Source organism: Mus caroli, chromosome 5, assembly GCF_900094665.2.
Source record: "Mus caroli chromosome 5, CAROLI_EIJ_v1.1, whole genome shotgun sequence".
Classification (NCBI taxonomy): Eukaryota; Metazoa; Chordata; class Mammalia; order Rodentia; family Muridae; genus Mus; species Mus caroli.
In genome coordinates, this window is record NC_034574.1 from 59,805,923 (window position 1) to 59,823,647 (window position 17,725).

At 45.4% G+C, this 17,725-nt stretch overlaps 1 protein-coding gene across 13 annotated transcripts in view; it reads right to left on the reverse strand.

Annotated features, from left to right (window-relative positions):
* Nucleotides 1-17,725, reverse strand: part of Apbb2 (amyloid beta precursor protein binding family B member 2) — a 326,762-nt gene that overhangs the window by 192,749 nt on the left and 116,288 nt on the right. For 12 of the 13 annotated variants that reach the window (XM_021162015.2, XM_029477234.1, XM_029477232.1 and 9 more), the window contains one exon: nt 6,344-6,458. The exons of the other annotated variant lie outside the window; for it this stretch is intronic. The gene's annotated coding sequence lies outside the window, so the exon portion shown is untranslated. The remainder of the gene's footprint in view (nt 1-6,343; nt 6,459-17,725) is intronic. 13 annotated transcript variants of the gene reach the window in all.

Consider the following 17,725-nt stretch of genomic DNA (forward strand, 5'->3'; position numbering starts at 1 on the left):
CATGGCCTCTGCATCAGCTCCTACCTCTAGGTTCCTTCCTGCCCGGTTTGAGTTCCTGCCCTGACTACCTTCAGTGAAGAGCAGTGATATGGAAGTGTAAGCCAAATAAACCTCTTTCCTCCCTAACTTGCTTTTGGTCATGGTTCATCACAGCAATGGTAACCCTGACTAAGACACCAGCTATTAATATCCTCAGCTCTGTCTTGAGTAGACTTGCTAGCTCTGACTTGGTTCTCCCTAGAGCCAAACTTCATTTGCATGTTTCTTTGGAAAGCAAAAATGGTAGAATTTTTGAGCCAGTGCTTTCGTTCGGACAGCCAGCCCAGCTCCTCGGCTTACGGAAAGTAATACTCAAGTTGGGTTAGAGAACTTGGCCATCTCGCCCTGAGCCAAAGAGGTGCAGGGTTGGGACTAAGGCCTCACCTCCCAGTGAGAGCCTCTCCTACCATCACAGGCTGCTGCCCGAGAACCTCAGCCTGAGGAACCTGTCCTACATTTCACCTCCCTAAACTGTTGCCACATAGAAAGCCAGACCACTTGTCTTTTCAAAGATCGACTTGAACCATCAAACTAAGATACACCACAAGTGATGAAAACAGGTCACGCCTTCAATACATACCCAACACTGCCATTTTCTCACGTGGGCCCACACACACCTAAATGGGACCAATTCTGGGCTACTGGATGGTGGCAGGGGGAGTGTGAAGCCTAGGTGTGGCAATTTGCACCAAAATGGCCCCTACTGGATCACAGGGAATTATCTGAAAGAATTAGGACAGTGGAGTAGGTGTGGCCTTGTTGGAGGAAGTGTGTCACTGGGGGCCTGCTTCAAGGATTCAGATATTGAGATGTGTCACTCTCTCTTCCTGCTGCCTGCAGATCCAGACCTAGAGCTGAGATCTCAGCTGCCACTCCGCTATCATGCCTGCCTGTACGCTGCCATACAACCCATCCTAATAATAATTGATTAAACCTCTGAGACATAAACCAACCTCAATTAAATGCTTTCATTTACAAGGCTCACCATGGTCATGGTGTCTCTTCACAGGAATAGGCTGTTAACTAAAACACTCAGTTTTAGGAAAATATGAGGAAATAAAGGTTACTTAAACAGTGAACAAGATTAGCTGGGGATGGCCCTGACTCTCCTTCTTACAGTGAGATGGACCCACAGGAGGATGCCAGAGCTGGGAGGGGCACACAGCACCAACAGCACCTGCACAGACCCAGTGAATCCTTAGTTGGCATGCGTGCAAGCAAACCTTTCAGATGAACAATTTCACACTCGGGCAGTGATTATTTTTTTGTGGAAATTCTTGTTACTTTACAACTTCCATTTCTCTTTAGAAAACAAAACTGGCCAAGGCCACGGTGATGGTGAGTGTTGCTGTTATTTATATTTTGTTGTCTTTAACCTCTCCCAACTCACACACCCACTCACGTGTGGCATCTTAGTATTAAAACCATGAGCTTCCCCAGGGACCCGAGCCTCTCTGATCTTCACAATTCTGTGTGGCTGACTCATGCACAGGACACAACTGCCTTAGCAAGTCCCCCTGCTTGGGGACCACACTCTGTCTTGGCCTTTCGGACACTGAGATCCACTTTGCTGCTATCAAACTTGAACATGGTGCTAAGTTTCCTGGTTTTAGCCAAAACCCAAATGTTCCCTCAAAGCCCGGCTGAACAGAGAACAGATCCCTTGCCTGAGAAGCCCAGCTCTACACAAGCGCACCCCTCTGTATTTCCAGGTTATCTAGGCGATGCTTCCAACTGGGGGCTGAGATCAAGGCATGGATGGTAGCATTCAATTTAGAAGCCTGGCCTAACCAGGCTAAAATGTCTCCCTCCACGGCAGGGAACTCAGCACCACCTGTTATCATGATCTCTGACCTGGAAGGTTCTGGATCACTGGGAAAGTAAATGAACTGGTTAGGAAGAGATTTATAGGGCGGGGGATGTAGCGTAGAGATAGAATGTGTTCTTCCAGTGGAAAACAAAACTGAGATTTCGTTGCACACGCATGACAGCATCATTCCAGCGATGTCAGTGAAGACACCCCTAGTAAGGAAACAAATCTGCGTGCTCTCCGTGCTCGAGGCAGGGAAAAGGAGCCAACGAGAAGCGTTTAAAAGTTATCTTTTGGGTCACAGCATTGTGAAGTTCTCACTCCCTCTTTAGGGTTTTCATTTTCTTTGTGAAACCCTTATTCAGGGCATGTATTACGGTGTGGTTCATGGCTGCCCCTCTTTCTCTATAAGCTGTGTGGAGAGTACTCCTGGGTACCGGAGCTCCCTAGGTTTTAGTCAGAGATAGAAAGGAATGCGAGGCAGATGTCAGCCACCATTCCTGCTAAACCTCTCAGGCTATTCTGGCCCAGGTCAAGGAGATGTCACCTAACTTAGTGAATGCCATGTATCAGGCAGCCTATAAGAGAAAAGGAAGATGGAAGGGGAAAGGGACCAGAAAACCTAGACTCAAACTGCTACTCTGCTCTGACAAGCCTGCAAGCCTAAGTTCTTCCCCAAGTATGAAATAGGAACAAAGAGGAACTTTTCAACATTTCACCAAGTTAGAGTAAGAAACTTCCTATCGGTTACAGGGCAGTGTCTGGCGTGGCATAGAGCCTCACCATTTATTTGTATCTGCTATGATTCCACGTGAAGAAGCCATGCTTAAGAGCAAACATCTACCCTAGAGTGAGAGTGGAGTTGGGGAGAGAAGAGTCAGCACTCCATCTGAGCCCTGACTGCTACCCTTGCCTGAATGGGCTCCTTCCTGCAAGCTGGCTCTGGAAAGGTTTCATGGGGCCTGCTAAGGACAGTGGATATTATTCAGGCCTCACTCCTACATCATAAAGACCTGAGCATCTGTAGTAGACAAAATGCTATCCTTGGTCTGGGAAGACAGGAAGAAATGAATACTTTGTGTCAAGGTCTGTAAACGCATACACATCCATCCCAAACGAGAAGAAATCAGGGTACCAGTTTCTAGAGGGATCATACCTCCTGAGTGGAGCTACAGGAATCTAGACTTCCAGGTGAGAAAACATGAAGCTCTCAGGGAAAGACAGGGTCACTCTTCTGTATCCTTAAGTGAGCAGGGCGTCAGCAGGTTATCAAAATGTCAGATCCTCATCCCAGGGAGGGCACAGAATGAGTGCCAATTTAGTGAGTGGCCAAAGGACAAAGGGTAGGTACATTACTACAAGGGGACGTCCCAAGCCTGGCATAAGAGTTTGGCGAAAGAAAAATAATAATGCAAATAATCTTGACTGTTAATTATGAGGAATGGGTATTAAAGATAAAAAGAGAAAGAAAATATAGCTGATATAAGTATAAATAGTGTGACCTTTGGACTGATGAGAAAACCCGAAAGCCTTTCACCAGGGGCGTGGCATAACTTTTCCCGGAGGGATTAACTTGCCTCCTATGTATGATCAAATTTGAAGGTCAAGGGATTTCAGGGCCTGTAGCTGGGTAGGTATCCAAGAGTTCAGGGCCTGGTATCCATGGCTACAGTGGTGGCTTCAGCCATGCACAGGGAGAGAGGTTTGGGCATAAACAATAATAAACTATGAGGCTAATATATTAGCAACTTCTGGAATACTTTCAAACTGTGGTCTTAACAAAAAGCACAAAGAATTTTTTTTTTAAAAATAAGGAAAGGTCAGCTGTGTGGACTTCATTTCTTATTGTGGAGCTCAGTGGATACCATTCCACATTCCACTACAGAGGAGCATCCTCCCGTGTAAAAAGATACTGTGGAAAGGCAGATCCCCAATCAGAAAGGAAATGAAAACTCCAATTCAACGCAAGAGCCTCAAAAAAACAAAACAAAACAAAACCAAAAGCAAACAAACAAAAAAAACCCCAAAGTACGGCAGTATGCACTGCCAATCCTTGGCGGCTGTTCTGATCACACTTGATGATAAAATTATAAACAGAAGAGATATTTTTGTTGTTTTCTGTGAAATACTACCCAGGGAACAGTATGACCCTTCTGAGAAGACAGGCCTGGCACTGGGGGCCTGAGTCATCTTAGTTTCCTTATCTTTTGTGAGAGCAGAAAGGACCCGTGAGTCTGAGGTCTCCTGGAAGCTAGGCTGCAGATGCCCAAAAGCAAACTTCACGGAATAATCTGGATAAACAGGAAACAGAGGATGGAGGGAGAGAATGGGGAGGAAACCACACAGGAGGCTCCTGAGGGACAACACTAAGAATGGATGACTGGGAGAAAAAAAGAGACGGAAACAAGGTGAGAGCCACTGCCTAGGACTGCCCAAAGAAGGGCAGTTCCTGGTGGCATATAACCCTGGAAAAGGGACCACATACTCTCCTTCCATCACAAACAGATGCAAGTGAACATTTCAGCAGATGCCTTGGGATGGCAATGGGAAGCTATCTCTACTCAGAGGCCAGCTAGACACTTGTGGCCCACTGTGAGGGGCAGTGTTCTCCAGGAGAGCAATTGGTAGGGAACGTATCAGAAGAGAAAGAAGTGCTTCCTTGAAAGTCACAGGCAGCATGGGCCTTGTAACTTGGAGTCCTATAGTGTGCTCTAGAAAATCACATACCTGGCACGGGGTTCATCTCTGTTCCCAGACGGTGGGGAAACGAGCATGCCCACAAGCAAGAGTCTCCTGTATGGATTTGCTTCTCCCACTTTCCCCAGAGCCCAAGCAACAGAACTGTCACCATACTGAAAGAAGAACCTCCTCTCGCAACGTTTTTGGGTGGACCACGTGAAATTAACATTTTTGTGGGCCAAGGTTAAAAAAAAAAGTCAGTTTCTACCAAGGCAAGAGTGGATCAAGTGTGGTGTATGCTTTTCATTTCCCTTACAGAAGGCCCAGCAAAATCACGGATTATTTAAATTTTAAGGGCCAAGAAACAAAATAGAGATTACATAGATACTTACATAACCACTTAAAATGTTGAAGTTTAAAAATACAGAAATCCACCCTGGGCTCCCATAGGCATCAGCCACAGTGTATCCGACTCCCTCTCCAGCACCCAGGTACATGTTACCCTGGCAATGCTCCTTGGGAAAGCAGCTCGTTTTACTTAGGTTTATCTCATGTCTACAGGTGCTTCGCCTGCATGCATGTGCACCGCATGTGTCCTTGGTATCATCAGAGGCCAGAGGAGGACAAGGATCTCCTGGACTGCAGTCACAGATGCTTGTGAGCCACCATGTGGGTGCTGTAGAGCAAACCCGGGTCCTGTAGAAGAACAGCTACTTGACCCCTGAGCCATCTCTCCGGCAACAGCAGCGTTCATAGAGATAGCTGTTTGCCCAGTGCTGCCGACTCGCTGTGAGTGGCTGATGGGAACCTTAGCCACTTGATGGACAGCCCATTTCCATAGCTACTAAAACACCGCCCATTCTGATGCCTAGGTTTGCTACCCAAGCACTCAAAGAGGTTTCTAACAAAACCCAAGCTATATGAAGACATGGAGTTACACCATGAAGGTAAATATCACTATAGGAGCAATGTGGAGGAGGCATCCCAACACATCCCTGACCTGAGACCACAATTTTAGAGAACCCAAAGGGAAGTAATAAAAAATAAATGAATTATCCACACAGCTGGAAGACCAAAGGAAGTAGAAGGTATGACAGTTGAGGGCATCCACAAAGGGAGAGACTCTAGATGGGAGATGATACCTTACCTTCTCTTCCTTCAGTGTCGCCTTAATCAAGGGGTAGGGAACATCAGAAGAGCAGCCACGACACTTCCCAAAACCTGGTGTGTGAGTTCCAGTATTGAAAGACAGAGGGGCCATGTCCAGGGCAGTATCTGCCTTCAGGGAGCGATGGGTCAAGAGCCAAGACACTCTGCCCAAAGCTCACAAAACAAAGGCACACCAAGCCTCTCTAGGACCACAGTGGGTCTTTTCTAAATGGAAGTAAAACGGTCAGTGGGAAATGCTTTGAATTTGTAGCATTCCTATTGTTTTAAGTGTGTCATACATTGTGACGAAAAGGGGGAAATTATTTTGAAGGCTATGTATGAATGAATTGAAACACAAAAGAGCCATCTGGTATTACAGGACCACTTGATTACAAAAGTACTAATTTAGATAACAGGTTTTTTTCTTTTTCACTATCTGATATGAAAAACAACACAGAACAAATTATTCTCCTGTATTTCTACATACTCTCGTGTATATCTTATAAGTGCTCACCAGGTTAGTGCCCTGTGATAGTCTACAACAAGAGAAGAGAAAGGACGAGAAGAGAGATGGGAAGGGGGAGGAAGGGAGGATAGTGGGAGAGAGAGAAGAGGAGGAGATAGAAAGGCATGCATGCGTGGCAACACGCGTGGTGACATACGTACATGAGCTGCTTGGACACCCTCGAGCCTCTGGGTACCTTCTGCCCATAGCGACAGTCAGAGTGTTAGCGGGGGACTCAGGAACTCCCAAGGACTCCAGAAACAGAGAGAGGGCTAGCTGTTGAGGGAGAGGACAAAAAAAAAAAAAAAAGATGGAAATAAAACAGTCTTAGGATAATCATCACATCTTTTTTCATTAAAATGCTAATGATGACCACCACCGCCTTCCAGATAACCATGTTTATGAATTATTCATGGTCACATGCGGGAAGAAATCGCTCTGTTCCCTGCAGGCAGGCATGGAGCCTGCAGAGGGTGACATGTGGCCCCTGCAGTAACTGTGACAAAAGAGTGTGTCCCTAAGAATTCCTGGTCGGGGTATAGAGTCCAGCAAGTTCAGCACTGGCCCTGTCACTCTGCATCTTCTTATTGAACGGCAAGGACGGTACCAGCTCGGCCCTTTGTCATGACTCCTGAACTCACATCCTACCAACAACACTCCAAAAACTCAAAAGAAAGGAAGAAAATGTACTGAAGTGGAGAGGCTACATGCCAAAGTGATTAAAAAAGAAGAACAGCCCTTCTGAACACATCAAGTCCACTCTGTATACAAGGCCCTTCTGTGCTCCCTTCTAAAGGTAACACATACGCACTGAGCGTTTTTACACGTCTTTGTGGACATTAAATTAACTTACTATCAAAAGCCCAGGCTGCATCCTTACTCGAAGCCAAGCTGTCAGCTACAAAATGAATAAAACAGTGTCTCCATTTCTAGGGAGAGTGGTCCACTGGGCTGAGAGACTTGCTCAGAATGGGCTCTGTAGGGCAGTGGGTGGGTGGAAGGATTTGACTGCCATCCAGCAGAGGCCTCCAGCCCAGACAAGAAGAGGTCAGGGAATGAAGGCATCCAGGAACAAGGGGTGTCTGACAAGTCTAAGGCTGGGCTGGGGTTAGGTAAGCTTGGTGGGTGACAGAGGACGGAAGAGGCAGTGGGGGAGAAGCCACGATGTGGCTTATTGTTCTTAGCCCCACTCTAGAGTGATCCTGTGTTATCAGGCCAGGGAGAAAAGAAGACTGGAGTCACCTGGCAACACTGAATCTTTCTCAGAGATCTCTGACTAGACCTGGTTGCAGACAGGTAAGTCTGCATCAGATGTGGGTTTTGGATACATTACTCTCTCTGGATGGATCCAAATGGGCGGGGTGGAAACAGTAGAGAATTGAGGCTGGTCTGCTCGTGACAACATCCAGACACAGAGGCAGGGCAGAGACTGAGATAGTATAAGTGAGCAAGGGAAAGGTGAGACAAATTAGCATCTGGAAACATCCGGATGAGTGGTTCTCATCCATCCTAACTCCTCCGCCCTTTAATATAGTTCCTCATGCTGTGGTTGACCCCCAACCATGAAATTATTGTCATTGCTACTTCATAACTGTAATTTTGCTGCTGTTGTGAACTGTAAGGTAAAGACTGATATGCAGGAGCTCTGATATGCAAGGCGTGTGAAAAGGTCATTCAACGCCCTCCCCAGGGGTCAGGACCCCCAGGTTGGGAACCAGTGATCTAGATGCAAAAAGGGAGAACCATTTGAACAACTACATTCGGACCAACAGTAGAAGATCTGAGGTGTAGAATACCTGAGAAGGAACAGGAAGACCAAAAAGAGGTCAGTCTACAGCATTAAAACCTGAGGTGTTGAAGACTCAAGGCCTAGGGAAGAACAAGATACAAAAGCAGTAAAAAAGCATTCATAGAGAGGCAGAGACACGGTCAGAGACTCACTGAAGGGTTGTGGGCAGAGAGAAGACTTCATGGTTAGTGCCAAGAGACAGGCACTGGCACTGGCAGACCAGGAAGCTGACCACCATCTTATAGGAAACAAACAAAGAAACGACAACCTAGGAAAAGTACCAAGGGATACAAAAGAGAATGAAGATAAAGATGAAAAATACTCTTGGTTTCTGACATTTGAAAAGTCACTGGGCTCCTTGAAAGAGGACTGAGTTCGTGGCATGGAGGAGACAGAGGAGAGCATCAACAGAGTAAGGGAAGAGCATGGAGGGGGACAGGCCATTTTGGAAGGAGTGAAGTGCCGGCAGATGGGATCCGCAGAGAAGAAGAACACGGAGAACCAGAGGGAAAAAGAATGAACTAGACCACCAGAAGCAGGAAAGTGTTCAGATGAAGGGGCTAGCTCTGAAAACAAAACAAAACAAAACAACCCACACCCTCTGATACTGGATGCAGCATAAAGGTAAATGGGGTCAGAACACATTCACAGCAGCACTGGAATATTACAGGAGACAACAAATGACATCATCATGTTTGAAAAGACATGGCAGACAATGGGCTGGAGAGATGGGTCATTGGTAAAAGCATGTGGGGTGAAAGCCAGAGGGCCTGAGTTCAAATCCCCAGAGGCCGCATAAAACCTAGGTAAGGCCTCATGTGCCTGCAAACAGGGGGTTTTAGGGGGTTGGATGGGGGGTGGAGCAATCCCAGAGATGGGCAGATCCCAGGAGCTAACTGGTCCAACAGCTTAGCCTAGTCAAAACAGTAAGCTTCAGGTTCAGCAAGAGCCCCTGTGGCAGAGAAACACAGAGAGACATAGACACAGATACAGAGAGAGAACATAGAGGAAGAATTTCAGTGTTCTACTCTGGCCCCTACACACACACACACACACACACACACACACCATACATAAAGCAAAAGGTGAAAAGAGAGAAAGCACTTGGTACAGTTCCTGGTCAAGCATGAGGCAGCAAGTTAACACTTGAGGACACAGACCTTGTCATGATTGGTCTCTGGTATGCGACCCCTGCCCCACCTTCAAAAGAAAACCATCGAACCCTTGTTTAAAGGCAAACAAACACACATGCCTGTGGGTATCGACACAGGGAAGCACATTTCCTGGCAGAACTAAGGCAGTGCATGGGTGAAGGATGGAGAAGAAAGCTCTTCCAAAGACAACCTTAGGCTTGGGGTGCCAATGTTTCCATGTTTGCAGGGTTCACTTACAGTTTCAGTGAGCAAAGCCTTGGGCACTGCTCACCAACTGCCGGTCTTTGTGAACCTCGATAAAAGCATAACCAACTTAAGCAGCAACAGGCTGACACTAGCAAATAAAAGCGGGGAGGAAGAACTGGGGATAGGGTGGAGAGCGGGGGCAGGGTAGACAATGGTACCTGCAGGAGCCTCGGAAGCCCAGTGTCTCAAAACAGGCACATTCCTACTTCAGGCTGCTCCTGGGAGGGTTAGGAATAGCAAAGGGCAACACAGCTAGCTACTGGAATAAACCCTGGGAATGGGGGAAGCAGGAATGCTCATTAGAAACCGAACACAGCAAGAAACACCTTGAAGAACAGATGTGAAGTCTCCTGGCAGCCTCTATGATCTCCGAAGCCCTGGAGCTGTTGTAAACGTTTGCATTTCTATACAGGAATGAGATCTGGGCCACCACTGGAGTGACAGTCTTGCAGAACCATGGGCTCATCATGGGGATCAAGTCACCTCAGAGCTGGTTACCAAAGCCAGCAGAAGCCACTAACTGGTCACCCTGCCATTCATTTTTTGTATCCCTGGAGCACGGAAGACATTTAGCACGCCATAAACGTGGAATGAATCAATAAACCAGTACATGACTGAATAATTTTCCCAACTAAGAGCTAAGAAGGCCAATTAAAGGGTGAGAACAGAAACAGCCAGGCTGTCTTACTCCTCACTGACTCAAAGGAAAAGTGTAAATCACATTCAACTACATTCATTTTATATAAAAGAGAGGTTTTATTAATTCATAAATAAACAGCACAAGATGGGTCTCGGAAATTATAGAAAGATGCTCTTTAAATAGGAAACAGGTAGGTACAAAGATTCTGAGCAAACAAAGGACCAGGGCGTGGAGGCTACATCAGTCGGCCCGCTGTGCCACCCTTCTGAAGGCCGGGACCATCATTCTAGGGGTGTGGTGCCTCTCCTCTCTTCCCAGATGCTCATCCTCAGCAGCCTGCATGGCTTCCACCGGTGGGGACCACAGGCGAGGAAGTGAGGAGAGCATTGAGCCTCACCACCTCGAAAACTCATCCCAGGTGCAAGCTGTGTGTCTGTCCTGATATGCATGCAATTCTACTCCGGTTCCCTTTTAACACATAAGGCCCAAGGCATCGCAGATCCGACCGGAGCACTGCTCACACATCGCACAGAACACTGTCGTATCCATCTGGAGAGGACCTCAGTAACTGAGCTTACAAACCTGAGCGGTGGCTTAGTAGCATGCACTATGTATGTGACCAGGTTTTATTTTTGTCTTTGTGTTGTTGTTGTTGTTGTTGTTTTCCTTGACTGTGAGAAAATAGTTTGATCCTTCCAGTCGGTAGTGGCTATTCCTGGTTGTCAACTTGACTAAAGCTGGAATGAACTACAATTCAGAATTGGAAGGCTCACCAGTGATTCCAATCTGGAGGCTGGGAGATAGAAGTTTCTGGGTCTATCTTGTCATGGAGATCTTGAGGCATAGTGGCTATGAATCCCAGAAGACAGGAAGGTCTCTGCGTTCAAGGTCATCTGGGATTAAAGGTGTGGTGGCACACACCTTTAATCTGGGCTACACCTTCTGCTGGAGACTACATAAGGACACTAGAAGAAGGAAGATTTACTCTCTCCTTCGACTGATTGCCTTGTTGGGACTGAGCAACTGCTAGATCCCTGGACTTTAATTCACAGCTGCTGCTGACCTTTGCTGGGAGTTGAACTGCAGACCGTAAGTCATCAACGAATTCTCTTACTATATAAGTTCTGTAACTCTAGAGAACCCTGACTAATACACAGTCTAATTCCGCTATGTTGGTAACAACATACCACACACACACACACACACACACACACACACACTTTTCTCCAGTGCTCAAGTGTAGAGCACCTTGCACACGCCTGGCTTGCCCTTGGCCACAGAGCGCACTAGCAGCACTGAAACAGACCTCGGAGCCAGCCATTCCCCTATCACTCAAGAAGGCAAGAGGGCAGAATAAACACACTACTCACTTGGATGCAAGCCAGGGGAGGAAAGGAGTCTACCAGCCAGGCCAAAGTGTTTAGTGTGCAGCTTTTTAATTACTGTATTTATGACACTACCCATAGCATATTCCCCACCACAAATGTTCCAGCAGGTCATTAATCCTTGACAAATACATTAATGTTCCTCCCCCCCCCAACCCCCTACAAATTCTTGTTGTGCTGATGTGGGGCAAAAATGCTAAGAATTCTCTTCAAAGTAAATACTTTATGTCAACAGTCCTGGCTGCCACTGCTCCTCGGTTAACTATTTCCAGATAGTATTCCAGTGCAAGTATTTGGGGCTACTGACCTTAAAGATGAATTTGCCAATAAAATTTGTAAAACTAGCTTTGCCTGATGCATCATTTTTGTCAGAGGAACAGTGGTGCGAACTCGCCAAGAAGGTGGCTTGCGCTCTTCAAAAATAACATGTTCCGTGACTCATTAATTCACAACACACCATTGCCCGATGCGACATGGTAAGACTTCTGCTTTTTAAAAAATCTCCAGAAGTCATTGAGAATGGCCAAGATTCTCACAATAACTGAAGGATTACCTGCCTCAGCACTCAATGGGTTTAATTTCAACCACAGAGCACTAATGTTTCTCCCAGAGAATTCAAAGTATGATTAATCATTGTTTGGGCACTCACGAATGTCGGTGACACCACTAATTATTTTGCTGTGTTGGAACATGAGCATAGGTGCGCCTGGGGGGGGGGGGGGCAAGTCTGCTGTGACTAGGTGGGAGCTGGGTTTCTTCAGCCACGAGGCACGCAGGACAAACTGACAGTCAGAACGCCTGCTGAAGCTCCATTACCAGCTACAACTGGACTACACAGACCCAGAGATAAATGCAAGTTACTGACCCAGGCAGGCCTGGAGCCAAGATCACGGAGAGACAGGCTGACTTCACTCACGTGTGTGCTGCTGGACCTGGGCTAGGTGACCTGGCCAGGTCCTCAGAACCTATGGGGTGTGCACAGCTTTTGTCCTCTGGCTCAAGGTCTGTCTGTCTGTCTGTCTGTCTGTCTGTCTGTGGTTGTTCTGTTGCCTTATTTGTCAGTTGTCTCCCCTCTCACTCCAAAGAGCTACATGGCAGCTATAGCACCTACCTCCCCTTTTCTTCAACTCAGCAGTGGTTTTAAAAAACCAAAGTACTTGAGTATAAGAGAACAAAGCTTAACATACCAGGCTACACAGAAGGTCTGAAGTGTGCTAGGCTGACTGAGCACACAGGCTGTTGAGATGCCTTCTTTGTTTATTTATTAGTTCTTAGAAAATTCCAGTATTGGTCCTTAAGCATTTGAAGTCACACAGTACAAATACAGGCAAGTCTAACACAGACCCTTTGATGTTGCTTGTTAAGTGACCCCTGTTCTTCTACAAGACTTCTTGAGAAATTTAGCAAGCAAAAAACTCCAAAAACAATAGAAATAGTGGTTCTCCTGGGAGCTGTCTCTGGAAATTCTGGAACATTCTAGAAACTTGGAGAAGGGAAGGCTTTGTCTCTGTTTCAGTGAGAGGTTGGGGGCAGGGGGTGTCAATTAGCCTTTGAAACTATGTCTGTAAAATAGCCTCAAGATACCTTCTCTACAAAGCTTGATGAGAACAAGACAAAAGGCTCTAGAGAGAGAAAAAAAACATGAACGAAACTTTTAAATAGAAACAGAGTACATAAGCCACCATGATACAAGTCTGGGTGATTCCCACTACCTTACAAGGTACTTTCTCAAAACATTAACAATAATGATTATAATATTAGTATATGAGACAAGGTCTCATGTCTAGGCTGGCCTGCGTCAAATACTTTTTTGGTAAACACTGCTTCTTGGCTAATAAATAAAATGTCCTTAACTACTCAAACAGAAATACAAGTATTATATTACTTCCAGATTTGAGTTTTTATTCCCTATTATGTTTTCCTGTTTGTGTTTCTTCTTTTGCGTGTAGCTGAACTTCTTTCTTCTTTCTTTATAGAATCTTCATGGGCTTTTCCTCTTTATCAGTATACTCCTTGCAGTAACTATTACAGAACCCGTCTACTACCTAGCAGTGTGTGCAACCTCATCATATACCTTATGCAGAGGGCACAGGGTGCTCCTGCTCAAGGACAGCACTAGAGAAATCAGGGCCGTTAAACTCACAGGCTTTTCTCTTCAAAGGAAGGGATTCACACCTGTTTCAGCCCAGAAGGTTGGAAGTGGGTGTTGTCAATAACCTGGTGACCTTCTGCTATCTGTAGAGCCATGCTTCACCCGGACTCCTGAGCACTGTTTCTCAGTCAATAGAACCCAATAGAACCCATGAATGAGGGCCTATGCACTTTGCAAAGGAGTCTGCTATTAGGTTTATTCTAGACCCTTATCCGAGGCACTATTTCCCAGCCAATAGAACCCACTCTTCAGTAAGAGGTCATGCTTTGCAAAATGTAGTCACACCTTAATAACTGTCATAAGGAAACATTTTTCTGAAGTCATACTGTGCTTAAATGTCAAAAATCAACTGCTTGGATCAGACTCTAAAAGTGTGCCCAGCACTGGCTAACTAAGCCATGTTGAACCTGATTTCCCTTTTGCCTGTTGAGGACTGCTCCTCTGCCAGCCGTAGCAGGGTTTATTGTTTTGTGCTATGTTGCTTCGTTTTGTTTGGGGGCGTTGTGCTTCATTAGGGTCTCATCGCTGGGAAGAGACACCACGGCCACAGCAATAAAGGAAACTACTTCATTGGGGCTGGCCTACAGTTTTAGAGGTTTAGCCCACTGTCGTCTTGGCAGAAAACATGGCAGCATGCAAGCAGACATGGTGCTGGAGAAAGAGCTGAGAGTTCTACATCTTGATCCAAAGGCCAAAGAAAGAAAGCATGTGTCCGTACTGAGCATAACTTGAGCATAGGAGGCCTCAAGGCTCAATTCCACAGTGACAGTCTTCCTTCAAAAAGGCCACACCTACTATAATAAGGCCACAACACCTCCTAATGGTGCATTCAAACACATTAGTCTATGGGGACCATTCCTACTCATACCACCCACCAGGGGCACATCTTATTTTTCTTAAATAATTTGGTGTTCTCTTTATATGCTTTTACTTCTGTTGTTTTGTGAGAGAGAAAAAAAAAAAAAAAAGACCCAAACGTTTGCTAATGAAGACTTGGGAGCCAGATGCTGGGGTGAACGAAAGCATGCTAGTTCACAGAGAGTGAGCAAACACTCGGCTGACCTTCCTAGTCCACTGTTGTCCCAGAGCGGAAAAGCCTCTCCTTCCCCTTGCTGTCTTAAAAATCCTTCAACTCAAAGGCCCTCCTTTCTGTTAACTTATGTTCATTCCGAGTCAACTGGTCGCTTGCTCCCCCCTCTTGACTTATGGCTGAGTTTCTTTAATCCTTTTTACAGAAACCTCTTGGGTTGAAGGTGTAGGCTAGAGCTGAGCCACACCACAACAAGAACAGGTTTTTCCAGTTCACAATCTTGGGGTTCACAATGTGATCAATAACCTGCAACATACTTCACTTTCAGAAACGGAGGCAGAACAGCAAAGCAACGTGAAGCATGACAGCCAACACTCCACAGACGTTTCTGACACAAATTAGCCTGCTCTCCACGTATTTGAAACCTCGCACACCCAGCTCTTCCTGAAAATAATTACTTTCCCCCAGGCAACAGTCTTTTGATGTTAAAACAGTGAGAAAAGTATAAGTCTACCAGAACATAGTAAAGTAACACAAGCAAGTCTCTTTAAGAATTCTCAAAAATAATAGATTAAAAAACACATTGAAGAAGGAAAAAAAAAAAAGGAAGGAGAATAAAGTTGTTATCCTAATTCCAGCAACATCTCCATCATCTGTTTCATCAAGGCTACTTCCCAAAGGCTCTGCATTAAACAATCTGATCATTAAATCTGTGAAAACCACAAGGGATGTGCCCGTCTCGTTAAAAACTGCACGCATGTGAACTGTGATAATGAGGGAGAACATCTATTTTGGTTTTAAGGACAGAAGTGCTTCCTGCCCGTTGCTTAGTGCAGAGACACTTGTAGTAAGCAGCAGCACAAGACAGACGCCCCGGGAGCCAGTCTGTCAGGATGACTCCACAGACTCTTGACCTCAATTTACCAGCAAGGAACACAAGGTATTCAAAGCAGAAATCACTAACTCCACAATACGGAGCGGAATATTTCTTTGAGGTGGTACCACCTCTCTATGAAAGGCGAGACCATGCTGCTTTACAGACACTCAAACTCTGCAGAACTCAAAACGACTGCCCTTTTGTTTGTCAACATATGAATAAGGCCAAATGATCCTTCACACACCTTAACTACATTCAACACTGCAAGAAATCTGTTATTATTTGTCTATATTTTAGAAAAGCATATTGATAACTGGCCTAGAATTGGCTAGGGCCATATTCTATAATGTTGGCAACTTACACTTACGGTATTATTCTTACAGTTGGGTTTCAGGCTAGACTTGAATTTGTAGAGTCAACCCACTTCCCCCCATTATTCATACTAACCTAGTTAGGATACCACCACTCAGTTCATTTTGGAAATAAAAGTAACAATCTTGGAATAAACCTGAAAAGAAGAGAGAAAGCACAAGAATCCTTCTGCACTGGGCCAGGCAGCCATGTATCCAGGTAACATCAAACCTCGATGATTAATTGGTGACTTGAGCTCCATGTGGCAGATTATAATCAGGTGTGCATCTCCAGTCCCTCATAAGTGACATAAAGTGAGAGCCAGAAATAAAGTCAGAAGATAAAAGTACTGGAAATAATCCTGAAGACACAAAAAAACAGACCTCCAATGAGTGACTCTTCAAAGCCAGGGCAGAGAAAACATCACAGCCATCGAGAAATTTGGGAACAGAACCTTACAACTCTCAAGGTGTTAAGTGCACCAGAAACGGGAACTGTAAGAAACGGGCAGGAGGGGATGGCTTTGAAAACTGGAGAGTCTCCTGCAAGTCATCTTAAGGAAGAATTTCAACATCCTTCCTGTGCTGGTTTGAATGTAAATGGCCCCCACAGGCTCTCAGGGAGCAGCATTATTAGGAGGTGCGGTCTTGTTGAAGTGTGTCACTGGGGATGAGCTTGAGATTTCAGAAGCTCAAGCCATGCCCAATGTCTCACTCTCTTTCTGCTGCCTACTGATCCAACAAAAACAACAGAAAGCCCAGATACACAGAGAAGCTGAACGACGCCCTACTCAATAATAACTTGGTCGAGGAAGAAATAATAAAGAAATTAAAGACATTTTAGAATTGAATCAAAATGAAGGCACAACATATCCACACTTATGGGACACAATGAAAGCAGTGCTAAGAGGAAAACTCATCTCTGAGTGGCTCCAAAAAGAAACTGGACAGAGCATATACCCTAGCAGCTTAACAGCACACCTGAAAGCTCTAGAACAAAAAGAAGCAAATACGAAAATTAACAACCAAAGAAGAACTAAATGAATTAGAGTAGTTCCTTCTCATAGGCAACTATCCACATGATAATGTCAAAGAATAAAGCAGGAATTACCAGCTATTTAACTATGCTCCTGCAACTTAAAAATGAAATTTTAGGGTGGGGAGATGAATCAGTGTGTCAAAGGCTTTGTGGTGGAAACACGAGGACCTGAGTTCAGATTTGTAGCCAAGCGTAGCAAGTATCTGTGATCCCAGGGCTGGGGAGTAAGGATTAGACAGAGGACAGGAACATAGCTCGGGAGCCTCCGGCTTAGCTGATAAACTGCAGCTCCGGCTTCAACAAGAGGCCCAGTCTCAAGGGAAATAAAGCAGAGAGAAAAAGTGGACACCTGACACATCACACACACACACACACACACACACACAGCAATTTCTAAAGGACTAGAAATAAATCAATGAAATGCATAAAACCACCCAAGTACAAAAGGAAAACTGATGGGAAAATTCATTTCTGGTTTACAAAAAAAAAAGAGAGAGAGAGAACAAATAAATCTTAATTAGCTTCCTCTGGTCAAGCAAGCTGCTGAATCAATTTATTTCATTTTAGCACTCTGGGGAATACAGTGAGGAGTCAAATATAACCAGTCCTCACAGTTGTTACCAGTTAGCACAGGGCAAAAGCCAAGGGTCCCTCGGACACCAGGGCACCCAGGCAAGACAGTTCACAGTGGGTAAAGCCACTTGCCACCCAGTCTGATGGCCTCAGTGTAAGCTCCAAAACCCATTTACTGGGGAGAGAACTGATTCCTACAAGTTGCTCTCTGACCTCCATATATGCACCATTGTCTGTGTGATAGATATATATCAACAAGAACCAATCAATGTCATTTTTAAAGTAAGCCATCTTTGTTTCAGATGTAT